The sequence below is a fragment of the Triticum urartu genome, chromosome 6 (genome assembly GCF_003073215.2).
Source record: "Triticum urartu cultivar G1812 chromosome 6, Tu2.1, whole genome shotgun sequence".
NCBI classification, from domain to species: domain Eukaryota; kingdom Viridiplantae; phylum Streptophyta; class Magnoliopsida; order Poales; family Poaceae; genus Triticum; species Triticum urartu.
The window spans coordinates 549,935,309-549,948,879 of record NC_053027.1 but is presented as its reverse complement, the minus strand read 5'-3'; positions in this window follow the sequence as shown (position 1 = coordinate 549,948,879).

The window sequence follows — 13,571 nt, the reverse complement described above, 5'->3', positions numbered from 1 at the left end:
TCGGACGGACTTCAGCTTAGCTACGGGTGAGAAAGTCTCATCATAGTCAACCCCTTGAACTTGTCGATAACCCTTAGCGACAAGTCGAGCCTTATAGATGGTCACATTACCATCCGCGTATGTCTTCTTTTTAAAGATCCATTTATTTTCTATGGCTCGCCGATCATCGGGCAAGTCAGTCAAAGTCCATACTTCGTTTTCATACATGGATTCTATCTCGGATTTCATGGCTTCTAGCCATTTGTTGGAATCTGGGCCCGCCATCGCTTCTTCATAGTTCGAAGGTTCACCGTTGTCTAACAACATGATTTCCAGGACAGGGTTGCCGTACCACTCTGGTGCGGAATGTGTCCTTGTGGACCTAAGAAGTTCAGTAGGAGCTTGATCCGAAGTGTCTTGATCATCATCATTAACCTCCTCTCTAATCGGTGCAGGCACCACAGGAACATTTTCCTGAGCTGCGCTACTCTCCGCTTCAAGAGGCAGTACTTCATCAAGCTCTACTTTTCTCCCACTTACTTCTTTCGAGAGAAACTCTTTCTCTAGAAAGGATCCATCTTGGCAACAAAGATCTTGCCTTCGGATCTGAGGTAGAAGGTATACCCAATGGTTTCCTTAGGGTATCCTATGAAGACGCATTTTTCCGACTTGGGTTCGAGCTTTTCAGGTTGAAGTTTCTTGACATAAGCATCGCATCCCCAAACTTTTAGAAACAACAGCGTAGGTTTCTTCCCAAACCATAATTCATACGGTGTCCTCTCAACGGATTTCGACGGAGCCCTATTTAAAGTGAATGCGGCAGTCTCTAAAGCATAGCCCCAAAATGAGAGTGGTAGATCGGTAAGAGACATCATAGATCGCACCATATCCAATAGAGTGCGATTACGACGTTCGGACACACCATTTCGCTGAGGTGTTCCAGGCGGCGTGAGTTGTGAAACGATTCCACATTTCCTGAGGTGCGTACCAAATTCGTGACTTAAATATTCTCCCCCATGATTTGATCGTAAGAACTTTATTTTTCTGTCACGTTGATTCTCAACCTCACTCTGAAATTCCTTGAACTTTTCAAAGGTCTCAGACTTGTGTTTCATTAAGTAGACATACCCATATCTACTCAAGTCATCAGTGAGAGTGAGAACATAGCGATAGCCATCGCAAGCCTCAACACTCATTGGACCGCACACATCAGTATGTATGATTTATAATAAGTTGGTTGCTCGCTCCATTGTTCCGGAGAACGGAGTCTTGGTCATTTTACCCATGAGGCATGGTTCGCACGTGTCAAATGATTCGTAATCAAGAGACTCTAAAAGTCCATCTGCATGGAGCTTCTTCATGCGTTTGACACCTATGTGACCAAGGCGGCAGTGCCACAAGTATGTGGAACTATCATTATCAACCTTACATCTTTTGGTATTCACACTATGAATATGTGTAACATTACGCTCGAGATTCATTAAGAATAAACCATTCACCAGCGGGGCATGACCATAAAAAATATCTCTCATATAAATAGAACAACCATTATTCTCGGATTTAAATGAGTAGCCATCTCAAATTAAACGAGATCCTGATACAATGTTCATGCTCAAAGTTGGAACTAAATAACAATTATTGAGGTTTAAAACTAATCCCGTAGGTAAATGTAGAGGCAGCGTGCCGACGGCGATCACATCGACCTTGGAACCATTCCCGACGCGCATCGTCACCTCGTCCTTCACCAGTCTCCGCTTATTCCGCAGCTCCTGCTTAGAGTTACAAATATGAGCAACCGCACCGGTATCAAATACCCAGGAGCTACTACGAGTACTGGTAAGGTACACATCAATTACATGTATATCACATATACCTTTAGTGTTGCTGGCCTTCTTGTCCGCTAAGTACTTGGGGCAGTTCCGCTTCCAGTGACCACTTCCCTTGCAATAAAAGCACTCAGTCTCAGGCTTGGGTCCATTCTTTGGCTTCCTCCCGGCAACTGGCTTACCGGGCGCGGCAACTCCCTTCCCGTCCTTCTTGAAGTTCTTCTTACCCTTGCCTTTCTTGAACTCAGTGGTTTTATTCACCATCAACACTTGATGTTCCTTTTTGATCTCCACCTCCGCTGATTTCAGCATTGAATATACCTCAGGAATGGTCTTTTCCATCCCCTGCATATTGAAGTTCATAACAAAGCTCTTGTAGCTTGGTAGAAGCTACTGAAGGATTCTGTCAATGACCGCGTCATCCGGGAGATTAACTCCCAGCTGAGTCAGACGGTTGTGCAACCCAGACATTTTGAGTATGTGCTCACTTACAGAACTATTTTCCTCCATCTTACAACTGAAGAACTTGTCGGAGACTTCATATCTCTCGACCCGGGCATGAGCTTGGAAAACCATTTTCAGCTCCTCGAACATCTCATATGCTCCATGTTGCTCAAAACGCTTTTGGAGCCCCAGTTCTAAGCTGTAAAGCATGCCGCACTGAACGAGGGAGTAATCATCAGCACGTGACTGATAAGCGTTCATAACGTCTTGGTTTGCTGGGAATGGTGCTTCACCTAGCGGTGCTTCTAGGACATAATCTTTCTTGGCAGCTATGAGGATGATCCTCAGGTTCCGGACCCAGTCCGTATAGTTGCTGCCATCATCTTTCAGCTTGGTTTTCTCTAGGAACGCGTTGAAGTTGAGGGCAACATTAGCGTGGGGCATTTGATCTACAAGACATAGTGTAAAGATTTTAGACTAAGTTCATGATAATTAAGTTCATCTAATCAAATTATTCAATGAACTCCCACTCAGATAGACATCCCTCTAGTCATCTAAGTGAAACATGATCCGAGGCAACTAGGCCGTGTCCGATCATCACGTGAGACGGACTAGTCAACATCGGTGAACATCTACATGTTGATCGTATCTTCTATACGACTCATGCTCGACCTTTCGGTCCTCCGTGTTCCGAGGCCATGTCTGTACATGCTAGGCTCGTCAAGTCAACCTAGGTGTATTGCGTGTGTAAATCTGGCTTACACCCGTTGTATTCGAACATTAGAATCTATCACACCCGATCATCACGTGGTGCTTCGAAACAATGAACCTTCGCAACGGTGCACAGTTAGGGGGAACACTTTCTTGAAATTAATTCGAGGGATCATCTTATTTAAGCTACCGTCGTTTAAGAAAATAAGATGTAAAACGTGATAAACATCACATGCAATCAAATAGTGACATGATATGGCCAATATCATTTTGCTCCTTTTGATCTCCATCTTCGAGGCACCATGATCATCGTCATCACCGGCACGACACCATGATCTCCATCATCGTGTCTTCATGAAGTTGTCACGTCAACTATTACTTCTACTACTATGGATAATGGTTTAGCAATAAAGTAAAGTAATTACATGACGTTATATGTTGACACGCAGGTCATAAATAAATTAAGACAACTCCTATGGCTCCTGCCGGTTGTCATACTCATCGACATGCAAGTCATGATTCCTATTACAAGAACATGATCATCTCATACATCACATATATCATTCATCACATCCTTTGTCCATATCACATCAGAAAACACTTGCTGCAAAAACAAGTTAGACGTCCTCTAATTGTTGTTGCAAGTTTTTACGTGGCTGCTGTAGGTTTCTAGCAAGAACGTTTCTTACCTACGCCAAAACCACAACGTGAATTGCCAATTTCTATTTACCCTTCATAAGGACCCTGTTCATCGAATCCGATCCGACTAAAGTGGGAGAGACAGACACCCGCCAGCCACCTTATGTAACTAGTGCATGTCAGTCGGTGGAACCAGTCTCATGTAAGCGTACGTGTAAGGTCGGTCCGGGCCGCTTCATCCCACAATGCCGTCAAATCAAGATAAGACTAGTAACGGCAAGATAATTGACAATATCGACGCACACAACTGCTTTGTGTTCTACTCGTGCATAGAAACTATGCATAGACCTAGCTCATGATGCCACTGTTGGGGATCGTAGCAGAATTTAAAATCTTCTATGCATCACCAAGATCAATCTATGGAGTATTCTAGCAATGAGGGGAATAGGAGTGCATCTACATACCCTTGTAGATCGCGAGCGGAAGCGTTCAAGTGAACGGGGTTAATGGAGTCGTACTCGTCGTGATCCAAATCACCGATGATCCTAGCGCCGAACAGACGACACCTCCGCGTTCAACACACGTACGGTTGGGGAAGACGTCTCCTCCTTCTTGATCCAACAAGGGGGAAGGAGAGGTTGATGGAGATCCAGCAGCACGACGGCGTGGTGGTGGATGCAGCAGGGTCTCGGCAGGGCTTCGCCAAGCACCAACGAGAGGGAGAGGTGTTACGGGAGGGAGAGGGAGGCGCCAGGGGCTACGGTGTGCAGCCCTCCCTTCCCCCTCTTTATATATGGGCCCTGGGGGGCGGCCCCTCTAGATCCCATCTAGAGGGGGGGTGGCGGCCAAGGGGGGTGGCTTGCCCCCCAAGCCAAGTGGGGCGCCCCCACCCCTAGGGTTCCCAAACCCTAGGCGCAGGGGAGGCCCAAGGGGGGTGCACCAGCCCACCTGGGGCTGGTTCCCCTCCCACTTCAGCCCATGGGGCCCTCCGGGATAGGTGTCCCCACCCGGTGGACCCCCGGGACCCTTCCGGTGGTCCCGGTACAATACTGGTGACCCCCGAAACATTCCCGATGGTCGAAAGTGGACTTCCTATATATAAATCTTTACCTCTGGACCATTCTAGAACTCCTCGTGACGTCCCGGATCTCATCCGGGACTCCGAACAACTTTCAGGTTACTGCATACTAATATCTCTACAACCCTAGCGTCACCGAACCTTAAGTGTGTAGACCCTATGGGTTCGGGAGACACGCAGACATGACCGAGACGCCTCTCCGGTCAATAACCAACAACGGGATCTGGATACCCATGTTGGCTCCCACATGCTCCACGATGATCTCATCGGATGAACCACGATGTCGAGGATTCAATCAATCCTGTATACAATTCCCTTTGTCAATCGGTACGTTACTTGCCCGAGACTCGATCGTCGGTATCCCAATACCTTGTTCAATCTCGTTACCACAAGTCACTTTACTCGTACAGTAATGCATGATCCCGTGACCAACCCCTTGGTCACATTGAGCTCATTATGATGATGCATTACCGAGTGGGCCCAGAGATACCTCTCCGTCATACGGAGTGACAAATCCCAGTCTCGATTCGTGCCAACCCAACAGACACTTTCGGAGATACCCGTAGTGCACCTTTATAGTCACCCAGTTACGTTGTGACGTTTGGCACACCCAAAGCACTCCTACGGTATCCGGGAGTTGCACAATCTCATGGTCTAAGGAAATGATACTTGACATTGGAAAAGCTCTAGCAAACGAACTACACGATCATTGTGCTATGCTTAGGTTTGGGTCTTGCCCATCGCATCATTCTCCTAATGATGTGATCCCGTTATCAATGACATCCAATGTCCATAGTCAGGAAACCACGACTATATGTTGATCAACGAGCTAGTCAACTAGAGGCTCACTAGGGACATGTTGTGGTCTATGTATTCACACATGTATTACGATTTCCGGATAACACAATTATAGCATGAATAATAGACAATTATCATGAACAAAGAAATATAATAATAACCATTTTATTATTGCCTCTAGGGCATATTTCCAACAGAGGGGTGGTTGAACAGTAGCCGGTGGAGTAGCGCGCGGTGGAGACTGGATGAACAGGAGCTTGTGGATGAACAGTCGCAGGTGGAGGCTGGAGGAGGTCGACGGTGGATGAACAGTAGCTCATGGAGGCTGGAGGGGGTCGACGGTGGAGATGAACAGTATCCCGTGGAGTCCCGTTTTGCGGTACACCACACCCCTCCCGATGAACAGGACCCCCGTTTCGACCGTAGCGCTCCAACGCAAGTTCGTTTCCTCCGTTTCGCGGTACGCCACACCCCTCCCGATCAACAGGACCCCCGTTTCGACCGTAGGAGGTCCGTTTCCTCCGTTTTGCGGTACGCCACACCCCTCGCGATCAACAGGACCCCTGTTTCGACCGTAGGAGGTCCGTTTCCTCCGTTGTGCGGTACGCCAGGCCTTGTTTCCATCGCCTCTTCCGGCCAAGCCCTCCCGATGAACACGACCACGCATTCTGTTCCGACCCAGCCGTGTTGCCTCCCGATGAACACGACGCATTCCGTTGCCTCCCCATGAACACGACGATGACGTTGTTTCTCCGTTCCGACCCAGCCATGTCAACGAGCCCTCACCGTACGTATGCGCGAGTAGGCGTTCGAGACCCCGCCCGTATGTACACATACGTGGCCGTACTTTCTTTCTTGCACCCTGGCCGCTGTACGTACGTGTACATGCTACGTGCACGCCTCTACTACGACACGTGCGCGCCTCTACTACGACACGTGCACGCCTCTACATCGACCAGTATATATGTACGTACACGTTCGTGACCAGAATGACAACGCTACGTATGCTTCGACCAGGTGGGTCCCGACTGTCAGACACTTCCTTGCCTGCGAAGATGTAGCTGGTGGGTCCCAATAGTCAAGGGGCGAATCGTTTTTCTTTTTGCCCGGACGCACTTCCTTGCGTGCGAAGATGTAGCTGGTGGGTCCCAGCAGTCGGGGGGGCGGTGGGTCCTAGCAGTCAGGGGGGCGAATCATTTTGGTTTTCTTTTTTTTGCCCGGACGCACTTCCTTGCGTGCGAAGATGTAGCTGGTGGGTCCCAGCAGTCAGGGGGGCGAATCGTTTTTTTTGCCCAGACACACTTCCTTGCATGCGAAGGTGTAGCTGGTGGGTCCCAGCAGTCAGGGGGAAACAATTTTTTCGTGAAATACGGTGGCCCGTCCGGTGGGTCCCTGCTGTCAGGTGGAGGAATCATTATTTTCCGCGTAATAAGGAGGCACTTCCTTTCTGCCGCCGTGGACCCAGCTGTCAGCCTCTCCACGTACAGTCCACGTCCGATGGAAGTGTTCCTTGACCACATTGACCACACCGCACCGAGAGCACCAGGGCGGTGGACGATGGCGAGGCCTAGGAAGGGGACGACGCGGAGCCGGTGAAGACGCGGCAGTGGATGCCCATGCGGAGAGGAGTATGAGGGTTCACTCGTTCGGCTGCGGTGTGAGGCTACCGTCGCCGCAGGGCCTGGCCAGCGGTGGGAATAGTAGGGGGCGGTGAGGCCTCCGCGGCAGCACAGCCGGCCACGGGAGGCAGGAGCAGGCGGCACGACCGGCGCTGCTTTGGGTGGCTGGAGCAAGAAGACCATAGGTTGAAGAAGCACTATGGCCGTTGGATGGACATCGTACGGTCACTGCCGCTCGGGTCCAAGTAAGGCCACCGCTGCTACCCTCCTGTTGAAGCCAAGCTAGGCGGGTTGACCATTGACGGCCGGTTAGCTTCTTGGCGGCGACGTGGAGTCGGGGAGTTCTGCTGGAGAACAACGCTGCTTCTACTTAACTGCTGGTGCAGTTGGCTGACTGACACGTGGGCCCAACAGGCCACATGTCAGTTATGCAACTGCACCTGCAGTTTAGTCACTGAAGCTTCTGTTCGGCTCAGCGGGACACAGGTGGGTAGCTTCGGTTAATTAATTATACCTCCTTCGTCACCAAGCTTCCTCCTTCGTGGATCTCATTGGCACTCTTGATGTGGAAGAAAAGGCGAGAGCAAAGGACACACATGCTTGAGGAATTGAGGGAGGATCTAGTGCCAATATGGTACAGAAGAACTTCCAGCCCCACAAGTTCAAGAACAAGGGCAAGTTTGATGGTAAAGCAAAGTTTGATGGGAAGAACAAGGTTGTGCAACACATGAACTTCAAGAAGAAAGGTGTTTGTCATGTGGTGATCCTGATCATTGGGCTCCTAGTTGCCCTAATCGCTATGACAAGCTAGGCCGGTTAATTAATTATACCTCCAGCGCACCCCTTTTTAGTTGAAATGTAATGAAATCCGGCATGTTTATATGAAATCCGACCATGTATGAATGAATTTATTTCGATTAGTTCAAATTCCTGTATCACTGGCATTGGATGAACATGCAAAACAATACGTACTAGCATTATTCCTAGGGTGATCACCTCGTTTGCAGCAGTTTCACATGTACTCCCTCCGGTCCTTTCTAGTCTGCATACAAGTTTTGTCTGCAGTCAAAGTATCTCTACTTTGACCAATCTTATACAAAAAAGTATGCACTTACACAATGTGCGAAGTAAAAAGGAACAGAAGGAGTACAAAGAGTTTGAGCAGCTTTTTAGCGTTTATGTACATTGCAATCAAACACACAGGCCTGACAATCCATAGAGAACATTCAAAACAATCGATGATTATGCATCTCAGCGACTCACATGTCAGAGGCAATATTTACTTCACAACTAAAGAGTAAAGAAAAAATTGATCGACGCTGCTGACAGCAAAGGGTGTCCCATTCGAAAATATCAAACGCATGTCTTGCTAAAATCAATGAGCAAAATTTGACAAGGTTGTCCCATTCCAAAATATCAAATGCCTGCGATTGTGGAATGGGCAGGGTTTGCCATCAGTTCGGACATTGACATGGCACCTCGTGCTAAATAAACCAGCTGTTCTTTTTGTGCAGTTCCACCAAAGTCAACCAAATTCGCGCGTAGCTTGTATGATTTCGCCCTTATATGTTGCAACGCCTTGAACTTATCGGCACCTCCTTTCTTGTGATGGAAATGAATGATCCGATGTATTCATGAACATATTGTGCAGTTCCCATTGAAATCAAGATGAGCACCCCTGTTTGCACAAATACAAAAAAGTGATTAGTGTAGAGCAAACTGTACTATGAATTGACAGTTTCAACAGGCACATACATGGTCCATGTAGAGCACACTTTTAGAAAAATGGAACTCACCAGAAAGAATCCTAGAACAATAGCAAAAAAAATGGAGATTTTGTCAGTCCTTCTGAGCTGAAGTTAGTTTGGTCTTGTGGGGAGTAATGTAACCATCCTTCAACTGCTCCTTCTGATGATAAGATAGACAGGGCTTCTTCATCCTGGCATAATCGAAACTAGTCACTTCACGTACTCCATATTCTTCTTCAGAGCAAGATGATCCTGTTGTGCAACGACAAGAGGACTACTAAATGATAGCATCACTGTTTGCTCGAAAAAAGGAAAGGAAATATTTAAAACAGCACAGATGAAGCACTTCTCAAGGACAATACCACTTTTTCATGACAGTATCTAAATAGTAGCACAACACCAATAGAGATGACAAAGCTCAATCATATGGATGAAATCAGTGGGCGAGTACCAATCTTTGTCAGCAGGCTTATTGTGTAGAGCATACAGATGAAGCATTTCTTCGAAACCATCTGTTGCTATCTACGGTGGTGGCCAAGCTTACTATATACTCCTTGATTAGTTTAATGTTCCCAACATCTTCTTATGCAGTTCCACTAAAATATATGGTATCTTCAAAGAAGATCCATGTTTGCACAAGTAGAGATTATTACATATTACATTAAGAGTGGCATCAAATCAGTGGCAAAACAATTGCTCGTTCCAGCCATAGCAATAAATTAAGATGCAAAACTATATCATTACTTGTGCCATCACAGTTCCAGTGCTTCATTACAGCACCGGGAGTTGATTTTTGTTTTTCTTCCCCTTGTTCTTCCCCTTCATCACTTGGTTCAATAACAAACAAGCTTCGCCTTCAATGTAAGATTTGGCATGTCAATTAGGGAGCACAAGTATAGTACTAAACTTAATTTTCTGATGAAAGTGGCAAAATACAGGCCAGCAGTTGTGAAATATCCTTATCTTACCTCAATGGGATATTACAGTGCACATACAGATTGGAAGTCTTGTCTCCATTTGTGCAGTTCACTAAAATCAAGCAACATTATCGTACAAGTAGCACAACATATGAATGCACACTGCAGAATCATGTGAAAGAAGGCTAGTACTGACCTCTCATGATGCGGAATTCAAACAACTCACAAGAAGAAGATCTGAACCAAATTCGCCTTAACGGATAGGAAGTAAGATCTCCTCTTGTGCAGTTCCACTAAGATCAAGCAATCAAGCAACATTGTCAGTGTGACATTTTGGTTGAACTGCACAAAACACTCTTAAAACAAAAGTGTTTTGTGCAGTGCAACAAAAGGTCACAATGGCAACAAGGTGAAGCAGATAACCCTGTTTACACAGAGGTGCAAAGGAAATAATTAGTGGTCAATAACGGTGGATGACACAGAAGCCAACAAAAAGAAGCATCTACCTTATCTAAATGGGAAAGAAAGCAAGACAGTAGCATTTCTCAAACGGTGGCATTGATTAATATTAACATAGAGATTATATTAACAATAAAATTCATTAAACATATAATTTGCTTTTAACTGTGGCATTGCATCAATTTTGCAGCGGCATTATTAGAGGGTGTTTGTTTACAGGGACATTTTGGTGTAGGGACTAAAAAAACTCCGTGTTGGTCCCAGTTTTGTTATCAGACGCCTTTCCCTATGTGAGCGTAGCAAATCTAGTCCTGCTCAAACTCTACAGCCTTGTCCCTTCCTTTCCTTTTTGAACTAGTACTTCCGCCCCTTCCTTTCCTTTTTGAACCACGTCCTAGATTTATGCGATACAACTTTCCCCACTACTTTCCCCCATCCCTTTCCTCTTTGAACCACGTCCTAGATTAATGCTATACAACTTTACCCCTTCATTTCCTCTTTGAACCACGTCCGAGATTCATGCTATATACACCTTTTCCCACTCCTTTCCTCTTTGAACCACGTCCTAGATTCATGGTATACATGTAGCTAGAGCAATGCATGTGGAGTAAGTAAATTATACCTTAAGGTTCTTGGGGCGTGGTTCGGCGGGCGACGGGACAACGGCGAAAAAGAAGGGTTCGGAGGCCCTCCCGCGCTGCCGCTGGGTGGAAAGTGAACAGCTGCGCCGGTAGTCCCTCGCCGACGGCTACAGCGTTAAGCCTCCTTCCCTTCCCGGCGGACGGATCCTGCCGGCTCTTTGAGCAGCAGTGAGGGGAGAGAGAGGCCAACGAAGTCTTGTTTAGATCTGGAGAGGGCGAGAGAGTGTGAAGAGAGCAACTACAAGCGATGAGCCTCCAGCGGGAGAGGGCGAGAGAGTGTGAAGAGAGCAACTACAAGCGTTGAGGCTCCAACGTGTATATATATACTGGAGAGAGAGTGTGAAGCGTGCAAACCCTAGAAAACATTTTGACCAGTCAAAGAATCCTCCTGGCATAAATTATCCTCAAGTGTAGTTATTGAACCCGAGACCTCAAGTTTGATGAGCGAACAGGCTAACCAGCTACACAACCCTCCCGTTATGTTCAACGAGAGGGAAATAACCTTTTATACATTCCTGAATCCTTATTATAACATGCACACAAATTTTGGGCACTTGTATTCGACTTAAGTCAGTGTGCCACCGTATCTCGTATACTTACTACTCCCTCCGTCTAGGTGTAATAAATCACGTTAGAAGGTGCAACGGGACCAAGGTGCGTGCGTGTGCGTGTGTGTTTAGCACCATGTGTATGTTAGAGAGAGCGACAGATCGACCTACTCCTACAGAGAGATGTTGTGTAGTGTACGATTTTAGCCGCGAGAGTTGGTGCATCCTCTCGTTTCCAGGCGTGTCCGGTAGGGACATGCGGACAGCTGCCACGGCCGCTCCTGACCAGCCTGGCCCACCCAAAGCCCCTCCATCGCCCGCGCGCGCTTCCCGCCCGAAACGGTCAGCGCCGCTCCAAAGAATCGGTGCCGCATTCATGCCCGGGCAGAGCGGACGCGACCTCTCACTGGCGCAAGAGTGTTGGTTGCTTCGTCCGTCCAACTTACTGCTGGGTCTATGTGATTTGACGGCTCATTGGTCTTTATTACTGAGGTCGTAGGATTGCTGGATGTCCCACGCTTTTGGCGAAAGGAGGTATACCTACTAGATTACAATTTTCTCCATTCTTACAGTGGAGGCGTGCAAGAGCAGTGAAAACACGCAGGCTCAGTGATCCGCATGTGGTTCATGGTGAAATCTCTACAAAGACTTATATTTAGGAACGGAGGAAGTACTAGTATAGTAAGTACTGTAATTTATCAGTGAGACAAATTTGTACAATGCTATGAAGCTTCCAGCTTCTGTTACATGTATCTTGCGTCCAAGGTTGCCCGTTGCAACATTTCATCAAATACAAAGGAGACTAACATGCATGCTATTGCATCTCAATGATTGACAGATCATAGCAAATATGTACTCCCTCCGTTCCAAAATAAGTTTCTCAACTTTGTGCAAACTTTGGTACAAAGTTGTACTACTACTAAAGTTGACACTTATTTTGGAACAGAGGCAGCTAAAGAAAAAAACGATCCATGCAGTCCCTAGCCCTTGAACCGTGAACCCTGACCAGGCTTCATTTGCTGGCAATGTTCGAGCTTCCTAAGAAACGAAGTTTGCAACCTTTTGGCCATCGGATCATTTTGTGCAGTTTCACCAAAATCGAGATGAGCATCCCTGTGGCAAAGAAATTGAACAAGCATGATTAGAATAAGATTACTGGGACTAGTTGATGAGACATAAACTCATCACAAATACAGTACGTAGAAGCCAGTAGAGGTATGTGCGGGGCAAAGAAGTAGAGAAATATCCACAGGGAGTGATGTGGGCAGCTGGAGCAATGGTGCAAGCCGGCTATAAAGGGAGTTGTACCCGAGGGACGTAGCTCAACCTTGAGGAGGGCGGCGGGAGGCGGCAACTGCCCACGTCGCAGCAGTGAGCAAGGGACGAAGGCAACCTCACCGGCTTTGTGAGAGAGAACGGCGGGGACCCCTGATCGGGACGTGCCGACAGTGGTTTTTCGCCGTCGGCGACGGCCACCGCATCTACACTAAGCATCCACCCCTTCCCCAAGCGGACATGATCCGCCGGGATGTTAGAGATGTGGCCACAGTCGTTTTGTGCGAGAGAGTGTGAAGAGAGCAACCCCAGCAAGCAACCGTGTAGGCTGGCCCGTCCTGACTATGTATATAGTGGAGCGGTTTCCTTTTCTCTCCATATGAACCTATCATATTGCGTACGTGCCGCTGAAGAAAAAAAACTTTATTTATAAATGACGCGGCACCTACTACTCATTCTCCTATAACCTTGCGCTTGGCATCTCCAAGATATTAACCTTGCGATTGGTTCTTCGCCTCTTCGAGAAGTCGAGCAATAATGGTAGTGCAGTATATATCGTTCTGGCTATATGAGACCGAATGAATTGTTGCACGTCCACCACGTGGGCGAGGGTTGAGGGGCGAGGGAGAGTGCTACATACGAAGCAAAATGAGTGAATCTACACTCTAAAATACGTCTATATACATCAGTGTTTGGAGTATGTACTAGTAGTTCATATTGAAATCTACTAAAGGACATATATATTCCAAACAATATGATCGTATAATCTCTATAACCAAGGTAGTAGGGACGAGGAGTAAACGGAGGGAGTAGTAAATTTTTCTCCTCGTCCTGCGAGCCACCGCACGCATGGGCGAGGGAGCGGGTGTAAGGCGTAGTAAGCAAGCTT